This window comes from Ictalurus punctatus, chromosome 9 (assembly GCF_001660625.3).
Source record: "Ictalurus punctatus breed USDA103 chromosome 9, Coco_2.0, whole genome shotgun sequence".
NCBI lineage: Eukaryota > Metazoa > Chordata > Actinopteri > Siluriformes > Ictaluridae > Ictalurus > Ictalurus punctatus.
In genome coordinates, this window is record NC_030424.2 from 7,684,995 (window position 1) to 7,704,294 (window position 19,300).

Below are 19,300 nucleotides of genomic sequence, written 5' to 3' on the forward strand. Positions count from 1 at the left end.
AAACTCAACGAGCGAAGTTTGGACACCAAATACATTTTGGTTGATTGACTCCACTTGTTTCGGGGGGTTTTTCCCTTCAGTCTCCTCTTCAGGAGATGAAATGCATGCTCAACTGGGTTAAGCTGTGGTGATTGACTTGACCAGTTTAAAACCTTCCACCTTTTCCCCCGATAAAGTCCTTGATAAAGTCGAGTCCCTGATAAAGTTGAGTTGGCAGTGTGTATTTGATCATTGTCTTGCTGTATGATAAAGTTTCTCCGATTAATTTGAATGCACTTGTAAATTGGCAGACAAAATATTCCCGTAAACTTCTGAATTCATTCTGCTGCTACCTTCATGAGTTACATCAATAAAGATTAGTGAGCCTATTCCAGAAGCAGCCATGCAAGCCCAAGCCATGGCACTGCTTCCACCATGTTTCACAGATGAGCTTGTATGTTTGGATGTTGAGCAAATCCTTTCTTTCTCTACACTTTGATTTTGACATCACTTTGGTACAGGTACATCTCTGTATTTCTTTGCTAATTCCAATCTGGCTTTCCGATTCTTACTGATGATGAGGGATTTGCATCTTGTGGTATGTCCTCTACGTTTCTGCTCTCAAAGTCTTTGAATGATGAATTGTGATCCCTAAACCCCTGCCCTGTGGAGGTTGTTGGTGAGGTCACTGATTGTTGTTTTTGGGTTTTTCATCATCGCTCTCAACCCTGTATATTCTTGACAAACCTGCCTCACATGGGGCAAAACTATAACATCAATAAAAAGCACAGAAAAAATAAAACTGCAGTACACCATCATACTGGATGTTTAGACAAAGCTGTACATTCTTTTGTTCAACTTCAGTAGAACTTCAGTGTTCAGTCTTGCTCTCAGAGGACTGAGAATAATTCCAGCTGTGCTAAACAGCCTCTCACAAGCAGCTGAGGCTGGCAAGGTAGTATTCATCCTTAAAGATTACTTGCACAATGCTGGGAAGGACTTCAAAAGTCTTTGTGATCAACGTTGCAAGCACGTTATGCCTCTAATTGAGTGTTTTTCATACTTGCAAGGAAGTCTTCATCAGAGGTGTTGGAGGCATCAGTTGGTGACTAGGATGTGTTTACTTCTACCAAACGTAGTCCAGACCTTATTTGGAAGAAAACACTTGATCAACTTAATGTGAATACAAATGACTATTTATTATTTTTACTTATTCTTATTAAAGACATTTGTTTGGCAGTAATTACATTTGTAAAAAAAAAAAAAAAAAAAAAAAAAAACACCAAAAAAAACCAAAACAATGTTTATTAAAAGATGTACCTAATTTGAGGATATTTCATGCCTAATCCAGGATGTTTTGATTTTTGGATTAAGCATTGCAGCAGCAGTCAACTCTGGTTCTGCAAGCATTTTACCAAAGCACCTCTACAGTCTTTCCTGAAGGGCATCCACCAGAGCCCTGCAGTATTTGGAGTATGGTCAAGCTTGGTAATGAAGACACTGAGTATAGGCAGAAGCCATCCCATCTACACATCAGTTTCAGACTGGAGAATGTTGCTCACTTGGGCAACTAGGCTCATGGTCTTACAATATTCATCTCCACAGGACTTACCTTCTTACATATTTAAACATTCAGTTTGTAATTCTTGTTTTCAATATGAATTACATTCAGCAAAGAATAATATTATAGGAATACATATTACTTCTCTCCATCCTCCTCATTTCATATTGTTCACACCAGATGTAAATGTAACTCCTTGTATGTGTTGATTAAAAATATACGATATAATATTATTCATAGGTCATACTTCACTGGTATAGTGAAAAATATTCACTATTGAACTTTTCGAACTGTAGTTACCGTAAACATTGCAAAACAGAGCACTTACATGGGAAGCTTGAGTGAAGTACAGACTGTTCTGATTACCACTTGACCTTGTTCTTTAACAATTCAAATAATTCTCTCAATGGCAGCTAAATCAGCTGTATTTTGCAAATCTCTTCTATCATCTCTGCAGCTATAGTAGAACGGTCACACTTGTTCTATAATGCTTGGCACTTAGTTTGCTTTTGTGACTTCCACAGTAGAAATTAAATTCAATAAGTGGCTTTTTGTGCTGCTTCCATCCTAAAGCTTTGTGTGCTGCTTCTGCCCCAAAGATGACATCATCAATGGGCTGTCGTATTTAATGGTGACAGAAGCCAGTGCTTTGTCAGCTTTGTTTTGCTGATGCTCACTTGTTTTGCCTCTGGGTTGTGCTTGTTAGTTTGTGGCGTATTTTCCTTGTGATTATTCTGGTTTTTGAACTGTGCCTTTCTTGACCAGAGTCGGGAGCTCAGAAGCTTGATCTGCCCTTTGATATGTGTTAGCTGTCTAGATTTGTATATAGTCACATATTTTTATTTTTGTAAATATCAAACATTATGTATATATACTCAAGCAGACGCTTTTGGTAGCCATCAACCAACTTCTGGCAGAATTCTGGTTGGATATTTGACCACTCTTCTTGGCAGAATTGGTAAAGTTCAGTGACATTTGTTGGTTTTCTGGCTCTGACTCGAATTTTAAGCACAGTCCACAAATTTTTGATAGGTTTGAGATCAGGACTTTGGAAAGGCCATTCTAAAAGCTTAATGTTAGCTCGCTCTAAAGGAGCTGAAGTTGGAAATTAAGTGGCAAAAGTATCAGATGCAGTTGCTGCATGTTCAGGAGAGGGAGTTGGACACTGAGGGAATGAAACTCAACCTGGTTGGTCAGAGTTGAAAGCCAGTGCCTCGACCATGGACGTTCTGCTCTTCTGTAGCATGCTCCCCTGCTAATGTTGGAGCTGAAGTCCCCAGTGTGCTGGAGTCACCTCTTGCTCCAATCCAGTCCTCACCGGTAAGTCAGCCTGCTTTTGATGTTAGCTGACATGTTGGTTTAGTGCCTGTTTTTAGAGAGGATGAAGTTGATGCATATTTTTCTGTGTTTGAGACAATAGCTACTACGCTAAACTGGCCTAAAAGTTTGTGGGCACTTTTATTGCAGTGCAAATTGTCAAGTAAAGCACAAAAATCCTGCTCAGCCCTCATTCTATAACAGAGTTTAAATTACAAGGTTGTTAATGCTACTGTTCTCCGTGCATATGCTCGCGTGCCTGAAGCTTACAGGTAGTTTTAGAAACTGTTAAATCAGCCAGCCAGACTTATGTTGAGTTAACTCAGGAAAAATCCTTGTTCGTTAAATGTTGCTCAGCAAGCGGTGTGAAGATTTTTGAACAGCTTAAATAGCCGATGTTGTTGGAGGAATTTAAGTCTTGCCTTCCTGACCAGTAGTGTATTTGAATGCGCAAAAGATTGATGTTCTGTCTAAAGCTGCCATTTTAGCCGATGAGTTTGTATTAACCCACAAAACTGTGTTCAGTGCCCCTGCTTCTTGTAAGGATGTGTCCTTGCGCACATTAAAGTCATCCAATAACCCTCCCCAGACTCACACACCCCCTGGCTCCCCTTCTGAAACTCGTGACTGCTTGTATTGTCATGAGCAAGGTCACTTAATTGCCACGTGCACAGTGTTTAAGCGCAAAGGTAAGAGACAGCAGGCTTCACTTAAGAAGGTTAACACCACGGATGTTTTGTCCAGTGTTTCTGTACCTCAGCCCAATGCTGAACCTGTATTTGAATTGTTTGTTTCTTCCAGTCATGTGTCATTAGGTGTTGATCTGTACCCTACAGATGTGGTGTCATCTGTACCCCACAGATGTGGCCTTTAAGAATACATGTTTTTTCACACAGTACCACGCGATTCGTCACATGTGATCACACGGCATACTGCAGGCACGGTTCTAAGAATTCAAATTCATTTGTTGTACTTCACACAATAACCACCAGGTGGCGCATGGAACAACATACTGTAGCTGAACACAGTACAATAAAATTGTAATGTGTGGTCTAATGGTTCACATAAAAATATTACGTTTTTCATCAAAACTTATTAAAAACCTAATTTAAACAAGTTTCTAATTACAAGATTATATAAAATATAAAGTAAGCATGATTGAGTCTTGTAGTCCAGATACAATAACTATAGTATTTAAATTAAGGTGGTATTGTATGTGTGTTATATTATTCCAGCGATAACATAAAGGCTTATTATGCCAACAACGGGGGTTTGAGCCTCAGCTCAACTAGCTGTTTTTTAAATGAGTGACCTCTCCTGGAACCGTCACCTTATCATGGTGGAGAGGTTTGTGTGTCCCTATGAACCTGAGGGCTGTGTTGTCTGGAGCCTTGTGCTCCTGGTAGGGCCTCCCAAGGCAAAGTGGTCTCAGGGGAGGGGCCAGACTAAGAATGGTTTGAAGAAACCCTCATGAAGAAAACAAAGAGAGGAGTTACCCTGCCCGGAGGAAGCCCGGGGCCCCCGTCTGGAGCCAGGCCCAGAAGGAGGGCCTGACTGCGAGCGCCGGGTTTGCAACAGAGCCCAGCCGGGCAAAGCCCGAAAAAGCAATGTGGCACCCCCCTATGGGCCCACCACTCATGGGGTGAACCGTGGGGGTCGGGTGCGCTGCTACATGGGTGGCAGTGAAGGTCAGGGGCCTCGACAGACCAGACTCGGGAGGCAGAGGCTGGCTCTGGGGAATGTGGAATGTCACCTCTCTGTGGGGGAAGGAACTTGAACTTGTGCGGGAGGTGGAGCGCTACCAGTTAGATCTGGTGGGGCTTCTATTTTGTAATCGTATCATCTGATCTGAGGCCGCATGTTCCGGACACTCAGGTGAAGGGAGGGGCAGAGCTGTCAACTGGTGGTGAGTTGGGTCAAGGGGTGGGGGAAGACTCTGGACAGACCTGGAAAGCCCAAATGGGTAGTGCGGGTGAACTGCGAACATCTGGAGGATACCCCTGTCCGTGAGATCTTCAACTCACACCTCCAGCTGAGTTGTTTCTGGCATCCCTGTGGAGGTTGGGAGCATTGAGCATGAGTGGGAAATGTTCAAAGCCTCCATTGCTGAAGCAGCAGCGGAGAGCTGTGGTCTCAAGGTCTTAGGTGCCTCAAGGGGCGGTAAGCCTCGAACATCATGGTGGACACCGGTGGTCAGGGAAGCCGTTGACTGAAGAAGGAGGCCTTCCGGGATGTGTTATCCCGGAGGACTCCAGAGGCAGTTGCAAGGTAACGACAGGCCTGAAGGACTGCAGCCTCTGCCATGAAAGAGGCAAAGCAGCGGGTGTGGGAGAAGTTTGGAGAGGACATGGAGAAGGACTTTCGGTCGGCACCAAGGTGTTTCTGGAAAACCATCCACCACCTCAGGAAAGGGAAATGGGGAACCAACCAAGCTGTGTACAGTAAGGATGGGACACTGTTGACCTCAACTGAGGAGGTAATTACGAGGTGGAAGGAACAGTTTGAGGAACTCCTGAATCTGACTAACACGCCCTCTATGGTAGAGGCAGAGGTGGAGGCTGATGGGGGATCGTCGTCAATCTCCCTGGTGAAGGTCACTGAGGTAGTCAAACCTAGTCAAACACAGTGGCAAAGCCCCAGGGATTGATGAGATCCGCCCAGAAATGCTAAAATCTCTGGATGTGGAGGGGATGTCTTGGATGACATGCCTCTTTAACATTGCGTGGAACTCGGGGACACTGCCCAAGGAGTGGCAGACCGGGGTGGTGGTTCCCCTGTTCAAAAACAGGGACCAGAGAGTGTATGCCAATTATAGGGGTTTCACACTTCTAAGCCTCCCTGTTAAAGTCTACTCCAAGGTGCTGGAATGGAGCGTTCGGCGAATAGTCGAACCTCAGATTGAAGAGGAACAATGCGGATTCCGTCCTGGTCGTGGAACAATGGACCAGCTTTTTACTCTCGCAAGGATCTTGGAGGGAGCCTGGGAGTATGCCCATCCAGTCTGCATGTGTTTTGTGGATCTGGAGAAGGCGTATGACCAGGTCCCCAGGGGTTTAATGTAGGAGGTGCTGAGGGAATATGGGGTAAGGGGTTCCCTTCTTAGGGCTATCCAATCGCTGTACACCCAAAGCGAGAGCTGTGTCCGGATTCTCGGCAAAAAGTGGGACTCGTTCCAGGTGGGGGTTGATCTCTGCCAGGGCTGTGCTTTGTCACCAATCCTGTTTGTGATATTCATGGACAGGATATCGAGGCGTAGTCATGGTGGGGAGGGGTTGTGGTTTGGTGGCCTGATGATCTCATCGCTGCTTTTTGCAGATGATGTGGTCCTGATGGCATCATCGGTCCATGACCCTCACACCTTAGAGATAGGGTGAGAACCTTGGCTCTCTGAGAGGAACTCAGAGTAGAGCTGCTGCTCCTTTGCGTTGAAAGGAGCCAGTTGAGGTGGTTCGGGCACCTGGTAAGGATGCCCCCTGGGCACCTCCCTAGGGAGGTGTTCCAGGCACGTCCTGCTGGGAGGAGACCTCGGGGAAGACCTAGGACTAGGTGGAGAAATGATATCGCCACATTGGCCTGGGAATGCCTCGGGATCCCCCAGTCAGAGCTGATTAATGTGGCTCTGGAAAGTGAAGTTTGGGGTTCCCTGCTGGAGCTGCTGCCCCTGTGACCCGATAACGGATAAGCGGTTGAGGATGGATGGATGGATGGATGGATGGGATTTTTTTTGTCACTGTAGAAAGTTACACTGAATGAATTCCACGTGAACAACAGTGACTGGAGGCCCATGCCTATTAGAAAGTTGTCATTCATTCATATAATTCCAACAATTATAGTTTTATATTTATTATATATAATAATTAGATATTTTTATATTTTTCCCTTAAAATGGTACATTTCCTCAGTTTAAACATATGATATGTTTTCTATGTTCTGTTGTAAATAAAATATGGGTTTATGAGGATTTTATTGACATTTTACACATTATATGTTGATGCTGACATTTGTTGTGTCCTGCTATTTTTATTTTTATTTTTAGCTGGAAACCCCCACAGATGCCTTTTCTTTCAGCAGAGTGAAAGTTTGAAATTATGGCTCTGTGGCATGCAGGGGGTTTATTCATGAAAAAAATCAGGTTGCTGGTGCTGCATACATATGGAGGTCTGCAAATAGGGTCTCTGGATTTTCTGTCAGTCTCTTGTTTTTGTAAACTTTTCATGCAGTTTCATTTTAAATATCTTTTGGGTAGTTCAGTGGAATGGTCTCCACACTTCGGGTTTGTGTGGGCCTAGGGTTATGGGCCATTTGCGCAGTTGGATGTGGATAATTCCTTCTATTGTTATGGCCAAGACATTTTCTCACCTTCCTTTTCACACCTCCAACATGTAGGTCAGCTGGTCAGGTAGAGCTGAACCATCATAGAGCAACTGTTCAGTGGGGATAAATATGGGGTGGAAAGTAAAAGTAATAATATTAATAATTATTTGAGTAAGAGTAATAAAATATACAATGAGAAGACAAGGAGTTTGCATGTTTTCCCCGTGCTGCGGGGGTTTCCGCTGGGTACTCCAGTTTCCTCCCCCAGTCCAAAGACATGCATGGTAGGCTGATTGGCATGTCCAAAGTGTCCGTAGTGTATGAATGGGTGTGTGAATGTGTATGTGAATGTGCTCTGCGATGGTTTGGCACCCTGTCCAGGGTGTACCCCACCTTGTGCCCGATTCTCCCTGGGATAGGCTCCGAGTTTCCCTGACCTCGTGACCCTGAAGTGACCCTGAAGAGAATAAGCGGTATAGAAGTTGGATGGATGGATGAGAAGACTACTCAAGTTAGTCTTGATCTGATCAAGGGAAAATCAAGGAAAAATCAAGGGTAATCTAGGGAAAATCCTGAATTTTAGACCACATGGAGAACTGTGTGTGAGCGGTTGTTGTGTCAGACCACTGCAGTGCATCGTGAGGCTCGCGACCTCATTATATGTCATTTAAACTAATTATTAAAACTACATATATTATTTAATATTTAACAGTAACAGAAATGGCACCGAATGTAGGGATGTAAAAGTACATTTCTGTGATTAAAAATTAACTTGAGTAAGAGTATAAGTATGGCCAGTTAACTAATTTTATTTCAAAAAGTTACTGAAGTTGTCATATCACAGCAAACCAGTGACTACATTTCTCATCCTGCATGGCCTACAAACATGGCCGCCAAAGACTGCAATTTCCAGAACACTCACACTCACTCTAATCACGCACACCTACATCCTATTCACAGCACTCACAACCAAGCTATATAAGAGACCTTTTGAACACTATGACTTCGCGAAGTATTACACTCAGATTCTCTGCTCTGCTCTGCTTAGTTTAGCCTGTCTGCCTGATTGTTTGACCCTAGCCTGCCTTGGACTTTGTTTTCTGCCTGATCGTTTGTACTCCTTATTGTTTGATTAAACTGCCTTACCTGCACTTGCTTCTGTCCGGCACCTACTTTTATGTGACAGAAGTAAATGTAACAAAGTAAATGTAATGTGTTACTACTCACCTCTGAGTATCTGTGATAATCAGGATGTGTAAACCACCTTGTGAATATGCTTTTTCTGTAACAACCCACATTTTGATAAATGTTTCCACATGTTTAAATTACATTTACATTATTCATTTAGCAAATTAATATATAAAATGTTTGAATATTTGGCTTAATTTTGATCAGTTCACACATACAGTACAATATAACTCAATTCAATGACATGGAACCGATGTACTAATTTGAATTAAGTAAATTCAGGGAGCTTTTTTCAGTGTGTGGACTTCTGTGTTCACTTTAACACAACCACGCTCACTCTTGTAATTAGAAACTTATGTGCTGATGAGAAATGTAATATTTTAATCTTTTTTAAAGACACACATTCCATTTTCTCATGCTCGACAACGTTTAATGTGCTCTGCTGCTGGTTGCAAAACGGTTTTGAGAGAGGTTCACAGATCCACGGGCCAAGCAGAAGCAGATCATGGACATCAGTACAAGAAATAGCATGGTTTGTTTGGTAAAAGAATATATGTGTATACAGTATATGTTTAGGCAGAGCTACTGTATCTACTAGCAAGCCGTGTTTATTCAAATGAAACATGACTGCCCCCTACTGGTGCTGGATTTCCTGTGCCCACAGCACTCGTGTGATTCCGTGTGATACTGCATGAAATCGTAAGATCCTGTTTCCTTCGACGCACATTTTTAATGGCCACATCTGTATTAAGGTTTTGAGAGACACTGATGCTGCTCAGTCCTTTGTTTTAGAAAGTGTGCTACCCTTTTCTGCAGCTTCTTATGCAGGCAGTGACTTATTAATTCAAGGCATTGAACTGGCTGTAGTTTGTGTATTTGGATACTGAGGGTTTCTCAGGTCTTGTGAAGGTGGCTGCTCTTCCACCAGCTAGTGGTGTTTCTTTTATTCTGGGAAATGGTATAGCTGGCAATAAAGCTTTCCTTACCTGAAGTTGTGTCCTGTGACTGTGTCCTGATCCTGTGAATAACAGTCCTGATGTTTCTGCCCAGTATCCCTCTGTGTTTCTTGCCTGTGTGCTAATGTGCACCCAGCAGAACAAGTTGGGTGACGTAGTAGTCTTATTTGCAAGTCAGATGTTGAGCTGCCCATATCACATAACCACTTAGTGGCTGCTCAAAAATAAGAACCTTCTTTAACACACTATTTTGACAAAACACTATTTTGTTTTGAGTTTGTGAATCATCTGATTGCTTATTTTATTGAGCATGATGTGTTAATGAGGAAATTGTCTACTTCGAGTTCTACTGATGGTTGGTTAGAAGCATTCCAGGTGGTGGTCCCTTGTTCCCTCAGAAATCAAGTTTAGCTCATGACCATCCTTGCTCTGGGCATACAGGGCCCTCGTATGGCAGGCCTAGTAAGACATACTGGCGTGCACTGAAATATTTTGTTTGGACTTGCATGAAGGGCGATGTAGCACGCTACTGTCATACATGTCACACATGTCAGATAGCTGGGAAACCTAATCAAATTATTCCACCTGCACTACTACAGCCCATTTTGATTAGGACTGAGCCATTTGAGCGTATTATTGTTGATTGTGTTGGTCCCCTGCCCAAGACGCATTCTGGTAATTATCTGCTTACACTCGTGTGCTGCCATGAGATTCCCAGAGGCCATCCCTATGCGTGCACTCAAATCAAAGATTCCCATTAAAACACTTGTAAAATTCTTCACTATGTTTGACAAGCCTAAATGTGCACAGACTGATCGTTGCTCTAACTGCATGTCACAGCTGTTTTCTCAGGTTGTTTGAGAGCTACAATTTATTCATCAGGTCTCTACCACCCAAAGTTTTCCCCAGTTTATCTGTGGTGTACAGCACACATGTATATACCTTGTAAATACCACTATATGTGTGTGTATACATCACCCTTTGTGAGCTACTCCTATGTGTCTCATTCCTGTTTACTCCAAATACCACATACTATTCACTTCAGTTCCCAGCAGCCACTTTACCTCTGCATCACTGTCACATGACCACCTGATTCTCATTCATATTAACAAGCACTTGTGTGTGTCGTCTGATGGTCTCAGAGAACTGACCAGATTGAAATATAGATATAATACTATTTTGTCGAGGAAAGTGGAGTTTTGGTTATTCAGGGCAAGACAGTCATACTTTGAGTTGGGGGACAAAGTAGGAAAACTTTTGGCTAGATATATAAAACAGAGGGAGGCCCTTTCTACCATTCCCGCAGTGAAGTCTGTTAGTGGTGAAATTTTTTACCTTGGCCATTGATATTAATAATGCTTTTAAAGAATTTTACTTTGATCTCTATAGTTCAATGTCTTCATCTACTGATGAAGATATTAGAAACTTTGTGGAACCATTAGAACTCCCGAAATTGACGATGGAGCCAAAAAATTCTCTTGATTCTGAGATAACCCTGGAGGAGCTTGGCGAGGTAATTAAGGCCCTGCCTACAGGCAAGTCTCCGGGGCCAGATGGCTTTGCCGCTGAGTTTTTCAAATCTTATGCTACAGAACTGGCTCCACTTCTGTTAGAAGTTTATACAGAATGATTAAAGAATGGTAAGCTTCCTCCAACCATCACACAAGCCTGGATCAGTCTGATTCTTAAAAAAGACAAAGATCCAAGTGAGTGTAAAAGTTATCGTCCAATTTCCCTGATCCAGTTAGATGTAAAAATCTTGTCGAAAATTCTGGCTAACCGATTAAGTAAAGTTATGACATCTCTTATACATATATATCAGGTGGGGTTTATTCGGGGCCGTAGCTCTTCTGATAACATTAGATGTCTCATTGATATCATGTGGTCAGTAGCGAATGATCAGTCTGTTGCTGCCATCTCACTTGACGCCGAAAAGGCGTTTTATATGGTAGAATGGGATTATCTTTTTAAGATTTTGGAAGTGTATGGTTTCGGTAATACTTTCATTGGTTGGATTAAGCTACTTTATAGACACCCGGTAGCGGCAGTACAAACAAATGGACTAATTTCAGATTATTTTACTCTAGATAGGGGCACTCGGCAGGGTTGCCCTCTTCCTCCATTATTGTTCTGTCTTGCCCTGGAACCATTAGCAGCTGCGATAAGAAAGGAGAATGATTTTCCAGGGGTGGTGGCGGGAGGTGTGGCGCATAAGCTTTTGCTTTATGCAGATGATATTTTATTATTCGTCTCTGACCCTACTAGATCTATGCCTTGCCTCCACAGAATTATTAATTCCTTTTCCAAATTCTCAGGATACAAAGTCAACTGGTCTAAATCCGAAGCTTTGGCTCTGACAGCGTACTGTCCAGTAACGGCCTTTCAGCCTGGTGCCTTCCAGTGGCCCAAACAGGGCATTAAGTATTTGGGTATTTTATTTCCAAAAAATTTGTCCGATTTAGTTAGAGTTAATGTTGACCCGTTAATAAAAAGGTTTTCGAGTGATGTAGACAGGTGGTCTTCTTTACATTTATCTATGATTGGGAAGGTTAATGCTATTAAAATGAGTGTATTTCAAAATTCAATTACCTGCTACAATCTCTCCCAATATTTCAAGCAATTTGAGAGTATAGCGAAGTCTTTTATTTGGAATGGTAAGCGTCCCAGGTTAAATTCCAATAAGTTACATGGGTTGACTGACAAGGGTGGGCTAGGCCTACCCAAGATTTTGTTTTATTATTATGCGTTTGGTCTCAGACATTTGGCTCATTGGTCACTTCCACCTGAGAGAGCCCCTCCCTGGTTCAGCATTGAACAAGAAGTTCTTGCCCCTATTTTGCCACTGCAAAGCCTTTCCATTAATCTAACCAGAGAAGTTAAATCACACCCCGTTATTCACATCTGCACTCAGTGTGTACAAGAGTGTCCAGAGTATTTGATTCTGATATTTTTCTCAATGTTGCCTCGAGCCTATGGCTAAACCCCAAACTACGTATTAATAAGTCCCTTTTTTGTTGGTCAGAGTGGATCACGAGGGGGGTTAATACACTTGGTGATCTTTATGAGAGTGGTGTGATAATATCTTTTGAAAAATTGGTTCAACATTTTGGGATCCCCAGATCTCTCTTTTTTTTTTTAGGTATCTTCAACTACGCCACTTGCTCTGTACTATTTTTGGGAGTAGCATGCACCCTGCTAAAGCAGCAGATACTCTGGTAGAGTTGATTTCTGCTTTTGAGAGAGGACATGAAGCATCAGTGTATTACTCCTTACTGATTCAGAGTCTAGGGGACGGAGTCTCGACCACTCTCAAGAGATTATGGGAGAAAGATTTAAATTTGGAATTGGGGGAGGGAGAGTGGGATAGGATTTTAAAAAATATAAAAACTGCATCTAGAGACGCAAGGGTGTGCCTTATACAATTTAAGATTTTGCATCGGTTCTATTGGACTCCCTCTAAATTGTATAGGCTCGGTCTTAAAGACACACCCACCTGCTGGCGATGCCATTCAGAAGATGGAGACACCACCCATGTTTTTTGGGGGTGTCGTAAGATCCAAGAATTTTGGTTGAAGGTGCAGAGCTTTGTATGTGAGGTGTTGAACACTCAGATCTCGTTCTGCTCTAGACTCTGTATTTTGGGAGATGGGGAGTGTCACGATTCCCCCTTGAAGCAGCGTGCTCTAAGCGCGAATGCGCGAGCACCTGCTTTTCCGCTGTTGACTGTAGTGACATTGGGACACGTGTGTTTTGTTTATGTCTTTCATGTCTCCTCCCTGTTCCGTCATTGGCTGGGAATTCACTTGGGTCTGAATTGCGCTCAGCTGATAGAAGTTGAGACGCTGATCATGTCGGCATATATAGCGCGTGCCTCCCAGCACACAACGCGGAAGATTAAGAAGTCGTAAGTAGTAAGTAAATGGTTAAAGTTAGTTTAGTTCGTGGCGTATTCATAGTCACGGTTCATGTTAGAGTTAGTTTAGTTTGCGTCACAGTCATAATCATAGTCATAGTCACAGTCACAGTCATAGTCATAGTCAATGTTTAAAGTTAGTTCGTGCTGGATTATCCGCTTCCAGTTCCTCGTCCTAGTTCGTGCCTTGTTTTGTTAATCGACCTAGATTCCTGCCTAGCCCCGTGTATGCCTGTTTGCCAATCGCCTGATCTCTTGCATGTTTATAGATTACGTTTTGGATCACGTTTTGGATTTGTCTGCCTGCCTGTCTCTACAAATAAACAACTGTTATCCTGCACTTGCATCCGCCTTATCTCTGCTCCGTCACGATTTGTCACAGAATCTTCCGCCGAAACATGGATGCAGCAGGAGAAGCAGGAGAAGGAGGAGACGCAGAACCCGGAAGTCGACGCCAACCGTCCCTGCTATGGACTCAGTCCACTTCCCACAATGGACAATTATGAAGCTTCCTGATCCATTTGACGGATTTTTTGGTGCCCCAGAGTATTTCCTGGTAGATTGTCAATTCTATTTCTCCAGCCTGTCAGACCCTAAGCCAGAGGAGAAGCACTGGCTCTGATTCATGTGGTCCAGGCCCGTCAATGGGTGCAGCTCAAACTGGATAAACACTGTAGGAACCTGGACAGTGTAGAACAGTTTGTGGGGGAATTCATGCGATGCGGGAGTCGAAGGAGGAGCTAGAACAACTTCTCAGGGGGGTAAGTCTGGAAGGTGAACCTGCCCTGCCGTTTACCCACTACTACAGGCAACTTCATGCAGAGCTCAACTCTGAAATCCAAGTCAAGCCTCCAGTCCCTGAGATCCAAGTCAAGCCTCCAGTCCCTGAGATCCAAGTCAAGCCTCCAGTCCCTGAGATCCAAGTCAAGGCTCCAGTCCCTGAGATCCAAGTCAAGCCTCCAGTCCCTGAGATCCAAGTCAAGCCTCCAGTCCCTGAGATCCAAGTCAAGCCTCCAGTCAGGAAGGTCCAAGTCCAGGTCAAGCCTCCACTCCCTGAGATCCAAGTCAAGCCTCAAGTCCCTGATGTCCAAGTCAAGCCTCAAGTCCCTGAGATCCAAGTCAAGCCTCAAGTCCCTGAGATCAAAGTCAAGCCTCCAGTCCCTGAGATCCAAGTCCAAGTCAAGTCTCACGTCCCTGAGGTCCAATTCAAGCCTCCAGGCTCTTATGTCCAAGCCAAGCCTCCAGGCTCTTATGTCCAAGCCAAGCCTCCAGGCTCTGAAGCCCAAACCAAGCCTCCAGGCTCTGATGCCCAAACCAAGCCTCCAGGCTCTGACGCCCAAACCAAGCCTCCAGGCTCTGACGCCCAAGCCAAGCCTCGCGTCCCTGAGGTCCAAGTCAAGTTTCACGTCCCTGGGCTCACGTTTAAGCCTGCTGATTCCAGTTTCCCAAGCTCTGCTCATATCTCGGCCTAATGACCAAATGCTGCTCACGCCCAAGTCTACCGACCCGGTTGCCCAAGTTCAGCCCACTGACACGCACAGCCAAGTTCTGCTCACGCCGCAGTCTGCCGACACGCACAGCCAAGTTCCGCTCACGCTACAGTCGGCTGACATGCCCAGCCAAGCTCCGCTCGCGCCACAGTCTGCTGACACGCCCAGCCAAGCTCCGCTCGCGCCACAGTCTGCTGACACGCACCGCCAAGCTCCGCTCGCGCCACAGTCTGCTGACACGCACCGCCAAGCTCCGCTCGTGCCCCAGTCTGCTGACACGCACCGCCAAGCTCCGCTCGCGCCACAGTCTGCTGACACGGCCAGCCAAGCTCCACCCGCGCCACAGTCTGCTGACACGGCCAGCCAAGCTCCGCTAGCGCCACAGTCTGCTGACATGGCCAGCCAAGCTTTGCCTGCGCCACAGTCTGCTGACACGGCCAGCCAAGCTCCGCCCATGCCCAAGGTTCACCTAGTGACCTCAGAGCCTCAGTCTCCCTGTTCAGCTGTGAACGTCGCTCAGCCTCCCTGATCAACTGTGGACGTCGCTCAGCCTCCCTGTTCAGCTGTGGACGTCGTTCAGCCTCCCTGTTCAGCTGTGGACAGTTTTGTGACTGCAGGGGTGTCCGTGATGTGTGAGCCTGCAATAATAATGGCACGAACTTCTTCCCCACTTGGCAATGCGTGGGGATTATTACTCTCTGGGTTCCTTCAATCTCCTTGTCTATGTCCCATATGAGTGTCCCAATAAAGCATGACTTGGCCAAAATACATTCTTCCGTAGTCTCACATGGGAGAGGGAATCGGCCTTGGTATTCTTCAATCCAGGGCAGTAGGACAGAGTGACTTCGAACCCGTAGAAAAATAGTGCTCAGCATGCTTGACATTAGGTGAGCTGTTTAGCAGACTTGATGTACTCAAGGTTCTTGTGGTCTGTGTAGATAGTGAATGTCGCCACTCTTCTAGAGCAAGTTTGACTGCAAGGAGCTCCAGATTGTCGATGTCACAGTTCCTCTCAGCCGGAGATAACTTCTTTGAAAAAATGGCCATGGGGTGGAGCTTGGGTTTCTCTCTTGATCATTGTGAAAGGATGGCCCCCACCCTGAAGCGTCGATGTCAACAATGAATGTCTTGGTTGGGTCAGAATGTCACAGGATAGGTGCAGTGGTGAAGACACTCTTCAACTGTGCAAAGGCTTGATTGGCTGAGGCATCCCATTGCATCTTCTTCTTTTTTTTTTGATCACAGAATTTTTATTGGAAATTTGCATTTTACACATTATAACACCACACCCAACAACCCCAACAAAACAACCACAGCCAAAACAAAAGAAAGGGGGAAACAAAAAACAATAACAAACAAACATTCAAAGAAAAAACACACACACACACAAAAAAGGTAAGGTGACAAGTGTTTACCGTCTACTTCTCCTCAATCCACCTCCAGGGTGCGTACATCATTGAAGTAGGCCATTTCATCTTCTTAGTCCCTTTCTTCAACAGTGTAGTCAGGGGAGCTGTGATGTGGCTGAAGTCCATTATGAACCGCTGGTAGAAGTTGGTGAATCGCTGTAGTTCTTTGATACTGGTGGGGACGGGCCAGTTGGTTACAGCGGAGACTTTGTCCTGGTCAATGATCATGCCCTCTGGTCCTATGATGTAGTCTAGGAAGGCCATGCTGCGCACATGAAATTTCTTCCCCTTCACATAGAGCTGATACTTGCGTAACTGTGATAGAACTTTCTTGACATGCTGGATGTGGGTGGTTTCATCAATGGACTAAATCAGAATATCGTCGACGTAGGCAATAGAATACTTCCCAAGCATTTATTGCAGCATGTCACTGATTAGGCACTGTAACACTGCTGGTTTTCCTGGTGAAGTGCACTGACATGGAGAGTGATGGGTTCAGTGCCATGGGTGACTAATCCTCCCCCAATGGGTCCGCCATCAAGAACTTGTAGCTTTAATGGATGTTGTAGTGACTGTAGGGGAAGCTGAAGTTTCTGGGCCATCAATGAAATTCCCCGCCGTGCCAGAGTCAATCAGCGCTGAAACAGAATAAAGCCCTCCTGAGTATTCAATCTGCACAGGAATCACCAAATTTTGGCGAGTGAAAAAGCAGGATTCACCATGGTGGAGTGAGAATTGGAGACTGCTCACTCGAATGGGTTCTGTGGACCCTTGTTAGGGCATCAAGCGGGACACTGTGCCATCAGGTGTTGAGAACTGCCAGAAGTAGAAGCAAAGTCTCTCCTTTGGATGTCCTTGGCATTCCACATCCATGAGTTTCACTTGACCGAGTTGCATGGGCTCATTGTTCTGGATTTCCAGAACAGGAGTGCTGACTGACTTTATAGCGTTGCGTTTCTTAATCATGACGCCGAGCTGGATTGACATGTCGATCAGTGTGTCAAGGGTTAGCCGACATGCCATTTCCGTACGCAACTCTCCATTTAGTCCTTGCCGGTTAACGACCTTGAGAGTGGGTTTGTTCCAGCCACTGCCTGCTGTCAGTGTGCAGATGCAGAGAGCATATTCAGCTGTGCTCAGGTTACCTTGTTTAAAGGTGGCGAGCTGCTCTCCGGTTTCTTTTCCCTCGGGCGGATGGTCAAACACCTGCCGGAATCATTGTAAGAAACTCTCGTAAGAAACAAAGTGCCCTCCCGCTTGGCTCCAGATGGTGGTTGCCAGTGAATAGGCAAGGGTCAGACGATGTGCAAACAGAATAAAGAAGGGCAGGCAAGATTTTGACATGAAGTCAAAACCAGAGAAACAAACAATGGAACAACGGCTTTTTATAGACTGGTACTAAAGACACAGAGCGTATACTTCGCAAAACATAATCACTGGATTCTTAAATGGAAGAATAAAATCAGTTGGCATGGCGGCCTATTACATTTTAAATAACTTACCCTTTGTTGATTTGAAATACTTGAAAACGAAGTCCATCCTAGGGTTAGATGATTTGAATCACTCTGATGACGATGGGCTGACTTTGAATCTGAAAATCCATCTCTTGCCCAGGACCTGCTTTCTGTGCCAAACAGCAAACAATCCCAGCAGTAAAGCTTTTGCATCTTTGTTGATGCTGTCATCGAGGGGTATCATGTGTAACTGCTGGGGTTGAAATGCCTCTCAAAAAACTTGGTTTTCTGCACCAAATTAAGCTCTAGTGTAGGTCTGGCGTTGGAGATTAACTCCAATTTTCCCATTAAAAGTTAATCAAAAATACGATGTTAATGATTAGTGGTATTACTTGACTAGCTGTATTACTTGCAACTTCCATCATGGACAACAGGCTAGTTAGCTAACTTATTGGTGTTTTTTTTTCTGTAGTTTCAAACAGAATTCTCTGATGTTCGTTTGTGATAGGGCATAGACATACACAGACGCCGCACTGGCTGCTTTGGCCCATTGCTGCGATAGGTCAAGGCATCCACCATATTGATCCGGGCAAGACTGCTCTATAAACAAATACAATTAAATGGGGGAGCTGTGCTTTTTCTGGAGAAAAAGCACAATGATATTTACATTTCCCAACGATTTCAATGGTTTATGATCTACGTGGAGTACAAAAAATAGTTCTTTCTTCAATTACTTAGAATCTTGTTGGTTAGATTTGGAAAATGATTCATTGTCATAAGGACTTGTGAAAACTCATGCTCGTCAAGCATAGATTCGGCTTATTTTTCTTGGTTAATAAATGCTGAGACGTCCCTAATGTAATATTTTTTTAATGTACATAAATGTGCATAAAGTTTTTTTCATTGTCTTAAACCACATCTTTTGAACTTTTCTTATGCTCCAGTTCAGAATTCTGTTAATAAAGCTTGTTCATTTTTAAATATTGGAAAAAATTTAAATAGGGCATCTTTAAGTACTAATAATTGACCATCATTGTACCAAAAATGGAACAAAATCAGCAAATACAAATCAAACACCTTCCCTTCTTACAGCTACTTGCCTCAACTCTTTCTCTTTGGGAAACCTTCAGAGTATGAGAAAAGTTAACTAGCCGACTAACTATAGTAAGATTCACAATGTTAGTCACTCAGCCGAAATGAGAAGCTTGTCATAAGAGTTGGTTTTCAGAAAAATGCCAGTATAGATGAAAATCTCAATTATCGCCAATTTAGTTTATAATATAAACTACAATATATGATGAGACTTCTTACTGTTGCCTGGACCAGTATGGTGGCGACGATGACCTACGATCCAGCGACCAATGCAACGTCTATGTATGTCTATGACAGCAGGCAGAACTTGTCATAAAGTTAGTGATAACGAACCTCGCCCATTTAGAGGGAAGATTTGATTGGTCAATTTTACTGTCCTTTAAAATGAGTCTCTCATTTAATTACTATTGCTTGGCCAATTGTAATTTTATAGCAGGACCACCAATCACAGAGCTGAAAGGGTAGCATTTTTAACCCAGCAACAGGCAAAGGTGGAAAAAACGCTAATAGAGAGAAAAAATGGCTTCTTTCATTTAACCCTTCACATTCCAACACAAACTGAATAGGCAGATTTGAAGGATTTATTTCCTGAAGCTATAGATTCAAGATAAGCTAGAAATTGTGATT

The 19,300-nt window shown here is 44.0% G+C and overlaps 1 protein-coding gene across 2 annotated transcripts in view; it reads left to right on the forward strand.

Annotated features, from left to right (window-relative positions):
• Positions 1-19,300, forward strand: part of mdga2a (MAM domain containing glycosylphosphatidylinositol anchor 2a) — a 183,712-nt gene that overhangs the window by 36,570 nt on the left and 127,842 nt on the right. The gene's annotated exons all lie outside the window — the stretch shown is intronic.